The sequence below is a fragment of the Callorhinchus milii genome, unplaced genomic scaffold, assembly GCF_018977255.1.
Source record: "Callorhinchus milii isolate IMCB2004 unplaced genomic scaffold, IMCB_Cmil_1.0 Scaffold1, whole genome shotgun sequence".
Classification (NCBI taxonomy): domain Eukaryota; kingdom Metazoa; phylum Chordata; class Chondrichthyes; order Chimaeriformes; family Callorhinchidae; genus Callorhinchus; species Callorhinchus milii.
This window is the reverse complement of record NW_024704742.1, coordinates 86,846,014-86,858,219: the sequence shown is the minus strand read 5'-3', so window position 1 is coordinate 86,858,219 and position 12,206 is coordinate 86,846,014. Positions and strand designations below refer to the sequence as shown.

The 12,206-nt window shown below is 40.7% G+C and overlaps 1 protein-coding gene across 1 annotated transcript in view; it reads left to right on the top strand.

The window, feature by feature from the left end:
- Positions 1-11: 11 nt before the first annotated feature.
- tjp2a (tight junction protein 2a (zona occludens 2)) overlaps positions 12-12,206 on the top strand; it is an 87,630-nt gene continuing 75,435 nt past the window's right edge. Inside the window, exon 1 of the mRNA XM_007892654.2 lies at positions 12-77. The gene's annotated coding sequence lies outside the window, so the exon portion shown is untranslated. The remainder of the gene's footprint in view (positions 78-12,206) is intronic.

Below are 12,206 nucleotides of genomic sequence, written 5' to 3'. Positions count from 1 at the left end.
TGGCTTGATTAAACAAAACCTATTGCATCCAAGTCAGAGGGAGTGCTGGTTGCGAGTGGCTCAGCTCTTAATTTTAAGTAAGTACCCCATATGTATCTTTACTTAGTGCAGCAAGTGCTTTTATATTTGTATTCTGATTTCTAGTATGGTCATATTATTTTAAGAATAAGGAAGTAGATACATTTAAATGAAAGCTCGAGGTAGAAACAAAAGTAGCTGTTTTGCCTTGTGTTAGGATTATGTTCACTGCATTAAACAGAAGTTTAGCTTTACTGGTGAAGAAAGGAAGCAAGTGGAAATATTAACATGGGTGATTCAAAAGCTGGTAACAGAAGGGCCTATTGCAATACTGCTGTGGATGTCCTCCCGACATGAAAGGCGCTATACAAATGTAATTTGCTGTTGTGTTAAACCAAGTATTTAGGATTATCTTAATCTACAAATGAAGTTCTAGCATTGTGTGCTAAACACCTGTAAAAGAACTTGCACTGCAGCATGGAAGAAGTTATTTGCAGGTCAACGCTGCAAGCTCAATCTTTTCAGTTATACTCGGATATACCTCTGCTGAAGATGGCTTGTTACCCATGCTAACAATCTTGTGTTATCCGATTAATTAAAAAGGAGAGAGCTGCATTCAGGAACCTCTCTGCCTCCTCTAGTTGCTTGGCTTGTATTTGCTGCTCTTTCTCAACATGTTGAAACTTGTTTCCCGCCCATTGAACAAACAAGATCTGGTCAAATCTATTTGATCTGCATGATGTAGCAAGCAGAACAGGGCAGGACGAAATTCTATTTCTAAAAAGCTTTCAAATGAAATACAACATCTTTAAATGCAATTGAAATGAAAAACAATTAACATTTTATTTTTTGAGGTGATTCCCTGGTCCGATGTTTTCAAGAAACAGTCTCACTCGTCTACAAATCACTTCACGCCCTGGCACCTCCCTACCTTTCTGACCTGCTTTTTCCCCACTCCACTATCTGCTGCCTCCCTTGGCTGGCTCTGGCCTCTTGTTTGTCCCTCATACTCTCTGCTCCAACATTAACGGTTGGATTTTCAGCTGCTCCACCCTAAAGTTTTGGAAGTCTTGCCCCAATCCCTCTGCCTTGCCCCTCTTTGTGCTTCTGATCACCTCTTCCCTCCCCCTGGCTTGGCATTAAGCGTTCCAAAACACTGCCTTGTGTGAAGAGCGATATATAAATGCAAGTTGTTATTTTAACACCATGCTATCAAAGTGGTGCCTGACCTCTGCGTGCCCTTCCCTATAACTGAACATTTAAATCTGCTTCACCACTGTGCCGCTCCTTTTAAAGGAGTGAAAGTTGCAGCATTTGATTAATTATCACAGTTCTTGTCAGAATATTTTGCTCCTCAATTTAAAAAACATAGATACAGATCTCAACAGTAACAATGATTCACTCTGCATTAGCTCGTACAGCACAACAACAGTATTGAAGGTTTGCATTAGTTCCTGCTACTTCCTACACTTAGAAAGATTAAATGCAGGACATACTGTAATTACTCTAGTTTTATGTTCTGAGACTTAGGATGTCTGTTGATACTTTATTATTCATGCCTCAAATCCTTGCTCCAAATCTAATCAAATGATTTTAAACCCAGGCATCTCTGAAGTAACGGAGGCTTCCCTTTACCTTAACATTTACAAATACACTGATTTTCAACACAGTACATACAGCAGTGTCTTGCATCTTGTATTGATTTTTAAGAATTGGTAAATAATTATATTGACTACCATTCATTAATGTTTGGTTAATGTTTTGTTAATTTCCAGTAATGCAGCTTTGTTATTTATTTAGAAAGGGCATATAGTATTATACTAACTAACATTATTCTTACACAATAATGGTATTACTTTTTTTACATACTAGATCCTGTGCTAATCTCTAACCTACTCCATCTGTGAGAGGTCACGTTGTACCACTTCACACCAGGTTTTCTTGACTAAGTCCTGCTGCAGCCGCTGTGTGTATAAATTACGTTTTCCTTTGAGACCACACTTAACGTACTTTAAAACCACACATTTTACTGTGTGATGCTTTCAGCTATAAAAATTCACATACTGCTGTACAGTGTCAATCTCAATTTTTTTAAAAATAGCATCGCACAGTATTTGGGCTGGGGGAGCTGAACATTCAGCTGCTTTATCTGGATCGAGCATTGCTCTTTGAGTCTTTACCTGTCTGTGAGTAGCTCTTGTCTACAGCACACCAGGTGGACTAGAAAATATCTATGTTAGTCTATGTCTCCGGTCTACTGCATCCAAGTGGAAATAGATAGGATAGGAATGGGCACAGATTCTGAACTGTGCTTTTTTTTGTCAAAAGGTTCCACTCATTGCAAGCCAAGCTTCCTCCAAAACCAAACCAGATTCCTCTCCCAGTCTTCAACTTGGGGTTCTCACCCATATGCAATCCGTCAGTCGGTCAGCCAATCTTCTGCTCCACATGGTGTAGATCAGCCCATTCACAGAACAAGACTTGTCAGTGCGTAAGTCTGCATAAAGATATAAATATCTAAATGATCTCTAAAAAGGAAAAGGCTGGAGAAATGTTTGTGAGATGTGAAATCCTACTATTTGCTCTGCAGTTCCTCTGGTCTCCCTCAGGCCTCGATCAACCTGTAAGTGAGATTGTTAGTGGGTGATTTGGTACTTGCCTCACGGAGAACTCTGCTTTTGGATTTCCCTTTGTGGAGAGACAACTTTGTTTGGCTCTGCACAGCAGCTGTGCTGAGTTTTCAAACATAGTTGAATGTGGAATTTAACTTCTCTCCCACCATTGCCTAGGTACAGTGTGATAGTGCCTCAACATGTTGGATATCACACTACCTATCTGAGACAATCTGCACTTGTTATTTCTAAACCAGAGTCAACAACAACAACTTGCATTTAGATAGTGCCTTTCACACGGGGTAGCGTCCAGGAGCGCAAGTCAGTTTATTTAGAGTTGCAACAAATTGGTCTGGGGAAATTTATTGGAGTCATCGCAAGATAGCTAATCTAGAACAGATACTGTCAGATTTTGCTCTGCATGTGATTTATCGTAAAAGCTGACTTAAATGTTGTGAATCCCTTTGTGCTTCCAGATGTTTAGCCCACTTTATTTTCTCACACCTGTAAGAAGGTTAGCATTCTGCTCTCTCTGTAAATAAGCTCACTAGAGTTTTAGATGATGAACATCATTCAGTCCAATTGGTTTCATCCTCATAGCTCAATCCTGTAACAATGGGCCTCAGGCGCTGACAGCATCACCATCCATGGTTGCACACTCCACCTTACTAAGCCAGTCCGCAACTTTGGGGTCTTGTTTGACCCTCAACTATCTTGTCTACCCCACATCCATGCCATGACCCGCTTTGCCTTCCCCCACCTCCACAACATTGCCTGGCTTCACCATGGTCTCACACCACAGGCCACCGAAACCCTCATATACGCATTCATTACATCGAGGCTCGAAGATGCAAACTCCCTGCTTGTCGGCCTCCCCAACTCCTCCCTCCGCAGGCTGCAGATCATCCAGAACTCTGCTGCCCGTGTCCTCTCCCGCACCCTCCGCGACCCTATCACCCCCATCTTCGTCCGACTCCAATGGCTTCCCATCACACAGTGGATACAGTTCAAGATCCTGGTCCTCACTTTCAAAGCCCTCCATGGCCTCGCGCCCCCTACCTCTGTGACCTCCTAACCCCCGACCAATCTGCCCGCTCCTTCCGCTCAGCCGGCTCCATCCTGCTTCACGTCCCCCGCCTCACCCACCCCACCATTGGTGAGCGATCCTTCAGCCACTTTGGCCCCACTCTGGAACTCCATTCCGCAGTCCCTCTGCCTCACCCCCTCCCTTACCTCCTTCAAGACCAGTCTCAAGACCCTCATCTTTGACCATGCGTATCATCCTCCTTACCCCCCTGCCCTCCACCATCCCTGATCCCGACCCCCAGCTCGGGTCCGAAACATTGATTGTCTAGTGCCTTGGGATGTCCTCCCATCATGACAGGCGCTATACAAATGTAATTTTGTTGTTGTTGCACTACCTCGATTATACCAGAAGATAGTTTGGTTCAATGTTAGTCTTTGGTTGTGAGTGTGAAAACCTTTTGAACTTTTTGAATTCTCTTCAAAGTTGGTAATTTTTGAAGGTTTTCCTCCTTACTTGGGGACTGATGTTCAGAATCCAGATTTTAGCCTTTATTGTTTTGCTTTTGAACTGTTGAACCAGGGTACTACAATCTACATGAGACAGTGGAACATTTAATATCTTGGATGCTTTATATTTAATGATCAAGGACACATTGTTGACAAATTATTTTATTATAGAGAAGATTGTAGCCACAGACACATTCTGTCGATTTAACATTTTGTTAAATCAGCTTATTGAAAATCAATGACACTCTATTGTGCTAAAAACGTTACTGATTGTACTCTAGCTAAGAATGGACCCATGCCTCAGAGGTGCAGATGGTTCATGGAAAAATCAATATAGGAATTTTTGAACTCTGGAACTCCATCCCACAGTCCCTTCACCTCGCTTCCTCCCTTGCCTCCTTCAAGGCCGATCTCAAGACCTTTCTCTTCGACCATGCCTTTGGTCTCCCTCCCACCTCATCGCCTTCCCTCGCCCCTACACCACCACCCCCCACCCCAACCCCGCCCCCATGCTCGGGCCCCAACACTTGACTGTTCAGCGCTTTGGGACGTCCTCCCGACGTGAAAGGCGCTCTATAAATGTAATTTTATTGTTGTTGTTTTAGGATAAAACTTGAAGAATAGATGTGAATCACAGAATAATAATCACTTTCAAAAAAGAAAATCCTAATGTCTAAAGGCAATTTACATATTGAATGTAAGTTATTTTAAACCAATGTCCCACACGTTAGGCAAGTGTATTCATGCTAATTAAAAAGGCCAAGTGTCCTTCAAAATCAAGAGGATCATATTTACACAATAGATCGAGAGAGGGGATGGCCCAGCAACTTCTGCTGTACATATCAGTGGTTATTCTGTATCACATTTTAAGTTATGTTGATTTAAGAGGGGACCTAATAGAGGTGTTCAAAATTAAAAGGGTTTGATGAGGTGAGCATCAATAGGCTGTTCCCACTTGTTGGTGAGTCCATAACCAGTGTCCCTTTGTTTGAGGGATTATTATCAGGCGTGTGGAGTAAGGAAACTTGCCCAAGGTTTCACCTGCCGGGAATCGAGCCCAGGTCTCTCACTTGCAAAGTGCGGCTCTAATCACTGAGCTACAGGACTCCACAAAGTTAGTAACAGGAATCTAAAATAGAATTTGGGAGGAACTATTTCACACAGAGGGTAGTGAGAATGTGAAACTCACTGCCTGAAACAGTGGTTGAATTTGATAGTGTAGATGGATTTAAGAGGAAGCGAGATATACAAATGAAGTAGAGGGGAATAGAAGGATACGGGAGGGAATAAGCAGTGGGTGAAGACTCGTATGCAGCGTTAAGCACCAGCACAGACTGGTAGGGCTGAATTGTCTGTTTCTGTGCTATATATTCTATGTAAATCTATTGTGTATATAACATGAATGGCCTATTTCCATCCCATCTTATTCTACGTAACTCCATAATATCAGAAATTGCCCTAATGTCATTACATTACATTTATTTAGTTGTAGTTGGTTAAGTAAATAAAGAAGTCACGTAACCTGGTCCATTGTTTCCTTCAGACTGAACTGTAGCACGGGGGATTACACAAACTACAAATTACAAAATTACACAGTCATTGAGCATTATGAAGAATTTAGGATATTTCTGGTCTTGCTTGTGTGAACAAGCATGATGTGTACCCCTATGCCTGTGTGATTTTCTGTGCATACTTAATGGAGATCTGATTATTGAATGAAAATGTATTTGGGGTTGTTAATCCTAGAACAAGATTGGATGTATACATGTGGGGTATTTGCCAACATGCATAGCACAGCACCAAGGCCATTGGCTGTTCAACTTTTTGTTATTTGGCTTCTGACAGCACAGAGAGAGAGTTGAAAAAAGACTAAAAGCAGTAGTCAGAATAAGAGGCTGAGAAAGATTTGTTCTTCGTTAGTGTAGAGGATTACTAAACTGTTGAGGATCTGCAATATTGGACAAGGCTTAGTGCAATCTGTTTCACATGATCATGATATCCATGTGAAACAGATACTAAAAGCTTTAACTTTAACAAAAGCTTTTCAAAATCATTGTCGGATATAACAGGAAATATAATTTCAAAAGACTTAGAACACAGTATATAGTGAGTTGTACGCTCCAATGGGGACTAGTCAGAGAATTCAATAACAATAACTTGCATTTATATAGCGCCCTTCACACAGGGTAGCGTCCCAGGGCGCTTCACAGTGGTGGAGTCTGCCAACGAGCCAAGGGGAGAAGGAGGGAGGAGGTGACCATAAGCACGATCAAAAAGGGAGGTGTTTAGATGGGATTTGAAGGTGGGGAGGTGAGGCGGCAAGGCCGACGGGATTGAGGGAGAGAGTTCCAAAGTTTTGGGGCGAAGTAGCTGAAAGCACGGCCACCAATGGAGGAACGGATAGCATGAGGGACAAATAGGAGGCCGGAGCCAGCAAGTGGTGGAGTGAGTGGTAAGCAGGTTGGATAGGTAGGGAGGTGCGAGGGTATTAAGTGATTTGAAAACAAGTGAGAGGTCCTTGAAATCAATCAATTTGGTGATTGGCAGCCAGTGGAGTTTGGAAAGGACTGGTGTACTGGGGGTACGGAGTTTTGTTCAGGTGAGTATTCATGTGGTGGAGTTTTGAATTAATTAGATATTGTAGCTGGGGAGACCAGTGAGGAGGGAATTCAATTGTCAAAAAGCTTGAGAAGTAAAGATGTTTCTTCTTTAAACTGAATATATTTTGTATTAAAGGGGCACTTCTATCCTGGAGGGAAGCAATTGTTAGGTTTATAATAAAATAGCAGATTTTGATTGTCACAATCTGTTTTTCAGGAGTTAAATCATATTTGCGTGTGTGCATTTGTTTGTGAAGGTTGCACTATTTAAACTCTTCACAACCTGTTTGATTTATAGTTTGCAACAGTACCACTGTAGAAGGTTCCCCTTGATTTAATCCCTGATCTGAGTTAGCTGATTACACTTGCATCAGCCATTGAGTCACTAAAATTGATCCGAATGCTCCTGGAATAGTGAGAGAAAAGTAACACAATGTTCCTGTTGTGGATTTCTATCAGTGACTTTATACACATCAGGTGTGATGTATGTCTGTCAGGTGAGGATAGGATAACGCTCAGCTGTGATGCCTCCATATAAATGAAGAATTGTCCTTTCGGCAAGATATCTGAGGCAGTCACCTCCTGTGGACCTATATGTGAATCAATATCTTCAGCAGCTGAAAAGAAAAATTGGAAAGCAAGAACTATTTTATTGGAACAAAATTACAATGAGCTGACAGCTTGCTGTCATGTTTTGTGCAGCAGTTTCTTACAGCAGAAATCTTAGGTTTGAGAACAAGAGGCTTTTGTACTTTTGTAGTTATCAAAATGATGATATCCCTGACCACGTATCTTTTTAAGGAATAAGGTAAAAATGTATTTTGAACTATTCCCCCTCCCTTGCCTTCTCAATAATGGTATTGCTCAAACTCTGCTTAAATGCCATGGTAGACCAATCATCTTGAATCTGCTGGGATTAGTGGGGATTAATCTCCAGCATCAAAAAAGGGCCTTTCAGATCTTATTCAGGGCATACTGACCTATTTTAATCAGAGTTTGGATCGTGTCCTCTTGATAAACTCAGAGACCACTTTCCATGTCGGCAAAGAGCAATTGAGCCTGTGGAAATATTCAGGCCAGTTAATCTAATCTACTGGGCTTCATAAACAAATTAGAGGCAATAATTCCTTGATTTTCCTCCTCTTTAAGTTTTTGTAAGGGATAATTCCCAGATCCTGGTTGAGAAGGATGTGCAATAATAATAATCCTTGCATTTGATATAGGGCCTTATCAAATCTTCCGGACGTCTCAAAAAATATACATTTATTTAATTCTGAAAAGCTGCAGAGATCCCATAAATTATTGAATTTAATATTTATTAAAAGCATTTTCCTGACTAACTATCTGAATTATGAAGATGTAAGCTTCCTAGAATCATAGAATCTTCTAAAAGATAGAGGGATTAAGGAATATGGGGATAGGGCAGGTAAATGGAATTAGGTTAGAAGATTAGCCATGATCTTATTAAATGGCGGGGCAGGCTTGAGAGGCCAAATGGCCTACTCCTGTTCCTACGTCTTATGGTCTTATGGTCTACAGCAGAGGAGGCCATTCCGCCCCTCATGCCTGTGCCGACTCTTTGAAAGAGTTTCCCAATTATTCCCACTCCCCTGTTCTTTCCCGTTAGCCTTGCAAATTTCCTTAGTATGACTAATGACCATTTATGCACGGTGATTGGCACTCATTTGAGGTTAAGATAAAAGAGTTCAAACAGCTTCAGGGTAGGAAACTGATCAGGGGAATGAAAAGAGCAACACTTTTAGCAAATGTCTGACAAAGAACAGCTTCAGAAAGAAATTGCTTTAATGATAAAGCAATTAAAGTGTGTCAATGGCATTGCCTTTTCCCACTAGGTTGTGCAGAGGAAGATGCAATAAACATATGTGATCAAAAACAACTCCATGGGTAGGTAACTCGCACATCATATTAGGTGGCGATTCACTAAGCCCCCTTGATTTGTTGTCACACAAGATTGTCTAAGCAGTGGCCACTAGAGGTCGCTTTAGTGGTTGCTCACTGTCAGGAAGACTGAACGTCTTTAAAGGGTTGGTGTCACTGGAATGCAAAGATGTGGGAAAGATTAAATCCCAGATTCCTTTATAAATTCTGCTGCAATGCTACCAAATTGGCTGCTTTAATAAATTCATACAGCAGCAAATCTACAGAATTCCCAAATTTACAACCCAGTGTTGCAATTTTAACCAGATTTGATTCAAACTCAGATTAGAAACATTAGCTCTGCAGCTTTGATTGGTGTTGGAAGGACTGTAGCTTATCATTATAACATGCAAACAGTAAACCTTCTACCCTGATGGCCTAGTGGGTTAAGTTGCATCTAAGTACAGCACTAAGACACAGTGATCAGAATATCACTCATTTACAGATCTGTGCTATTAGCTAGTTAAAGTGCTGGAATTGAGTTCACTCCTGATCATGATCCAGATACTGGAAGTTATTCATTTGTGGATTTTATTTGGGAAGCCTTCCATAGTCAAATGTATTGTCTGCATTCACAGTCAAGCTCACACATTAAGAATTGTTACTAAGATGAAGTCTGCCATTACCCCCAGTAAGAGTTGGTACCTACAGGAGAGGAGGAGTAAGAATAGTGTTTATACGAGAGGAAGGGAAGGATGAGAATTAGCAACAAAAATGTTATACTTCAAAGATGATTCAAACCATTAGCAATACTGCGGTGTTAGGGCTGTGATGCTACAATAACATAAAAAATAAATAATTTGTTAGCTATCGAGCTTAAAATAATTGACTTCAAGTCATCAGTACAAATCTAGCTAAAATAGTGATTAAATAATAATAATAATCCCTGGCATTTGATATAGCGCTTTTCACATCTTCAGACGTCTCAAAGCGCTTCACAGAATATGCTGTAAAAGTGAATTGACTTAATAACCTAGTCAGTGCAACTTGCCTTTAATTCTTGAGATTTGGTATTCAAGCATGCCATCTTGACTTCTGCAGGTAAACCTTTTCATGTTCCTTTATTGACATTTGGTATAAAAGTTTTATGTGGACCACATATTGAGTTTGATTATGGACATGGGAGTAGAAAAGGCACCAGTGTCACTAGGAGGTGGAAATTACACTAAGAACTAACATTAAGTGAGAAACGAGTAAATACCAAAAGAGAGGAGATATGCAGTTCTTGCAACACATAAGGATTGTGATCTCTGCTCAAACCAGAAAGTTCGGGTGTTTCCTTATTTATCGCTGCTGCAGTCTAGGATCAGTCGAGGCATGTTACACTGCACTCTGTTGTTGCAACTATCTTTATATAGACTGCGATTACCACAGAAGAATTTACTGAAGTACAGTATTTACAGAAATGTTATAGTGACTAAATAGATTAAGTTCATGTCAGAGAAGGATTACAACTATTTCAGCGTCATATTGAACAACTGCCAGTTCTTTAAAGAAAGAACTTACAGTTAGGGCTGCTGATTTTTTGGAACTTATTCATTTGATTCTGGGGGGGTTATTTTTAGTAATTTTAGTGTAGTTTGGGGACTGTTAATGTACTGAGAAGACCATCCTACACAGTCAGAGGGGAGAGAAGAGCCCTAACACACGTGCAACCTCCATCATCTCAAACGCTTCACCAGGCGTGCAAGCAGAGGGGGAGATAATCCTTGCACTTGATATAGCCCCTTAACACTTCATCAAAATCTGAAAGGGCTTCACAGGATTTACTGCAAAGTGTAATGGCTGTGTATTTATAGGTGAACCCGGCAAGATGTTGCAAGATGTACCTATAAGTTAGTCAATTTGCACACAGCAATGTCTCACAATCAGCCATGAAGTTAAAGACCAATTTTATCTGGGGGATTGTTGGCCAGGACACCGGGAGAAATTCTCTTCTCTTTTTGAACAGCACCATGCGATCTTTAGTTTAGTTTATTGTGTTACAACTGCAATTACAGTCAAGTGTAGTGACTTATTGTTGACAAACACAGCTGTGATTTTCCCAAGAAGGTTCCACAAAGAAATGAATAACGAATTCTACTGAAGCCCTGTTATGAAGCGATTCAGTAGAATATATAGTATTTACAAAGATTTACAGAGAATGTACAGCACAGAAAGAGGCCACTCGGCCCAACCAATCCAAGCTGAAGTTTATACTCTGCATGAGTCTTCACCTGTTCCATACTCCCTCCCATACTCTTTTATTCTGCTCTCCATCATGTGACGGTCTCTTGAATGTATCTACAATATTTGCTTATTTTTTGATTGGGGTTGGACCTCAACATTTACTTACCAAATCAATGAATCATTGACACATTACTTCCTGCAGTATATATGCAGAAAGTAATGTGTCGTATATATGTAGTATATAGGAAGTGATATTGGGGGTGACATGACCCCCCATCCCTACCCACCCACCCCCCCAGCACCTGGCAAGAGTCAACCATTTTTATCAAGTGCTCCGGAACACTACACCGCATGTAGGGTGTTACATAAATGCAAGTTGTTGTTGATGTTCTCTCGTGCTGTATGTCGTTTCATTTTTCTGTGCAAATGCACAGTGAATGCTGACCAGTGATAGCGCTCTGTCATAGTGTTGGTTGGGATTTTATGGATGTCTAAACTACTGTATTATAATGGGGCACCACTGTAATATAGAAGATATTCTGGTTGGTGGGGGCAGAAAAGAATACTGTACTGGATACCTCGGATACCATCTTCCTCAATTCTTTGAAACATGTTCCATCTTCACATAAATTCAGAACATTTCTGGCAATCTTCGAGATCCAATGCCTGGGGTCACCACAGCTGAGGACATGGTCCCAGTTAAGAGACTAAAGTGTTTAGTAGTCAAGTAACCTCTTGAATGCATGCAACATCACCAAAACCTGCTGTTAGCAGCTACGCTGTCATTTTGTGAAACATGACACCAATTGCAATGGGAAAAAAAGGTTTGCATTTTTATCAACTCAAAATCTCTAACAACTTCACAGATAACTACTGTCAAGTGTAGTAACTGTATTTGTAAGCCAAAGTGGCAACCTTTTTTTGCATTGCAATATCTCACTGACAGCCATGTGAGGAACAAACAATTTACCTGGAGGATCATTGGCAAGGATATTGGGAGAAATGACCTCTTTTCGAATAATTTCATGGGATTATTAACATCCACCACAATAGACAATCGGGACCTCAGTTTAACAACTCATCCTTAAAATAGCATCTGTGGTATTACAGCAATCCCCAGAAATACACCAACTCACATGTACTTGGTTATTAGCTTGCCAGGGATTTGGATGCATCCTCACTAACCTGCCAAGTAAAATTTATGCATTCTTCTTACAATTTAGAAGTGACATAAACACCAAGACATCCAAACCATGAAATATTAATCCAAAATAACCTCATATGGGTTCCTTCAATCTGTTTCTCACAACAATGCACAAAACCTTTTTAATAAGAC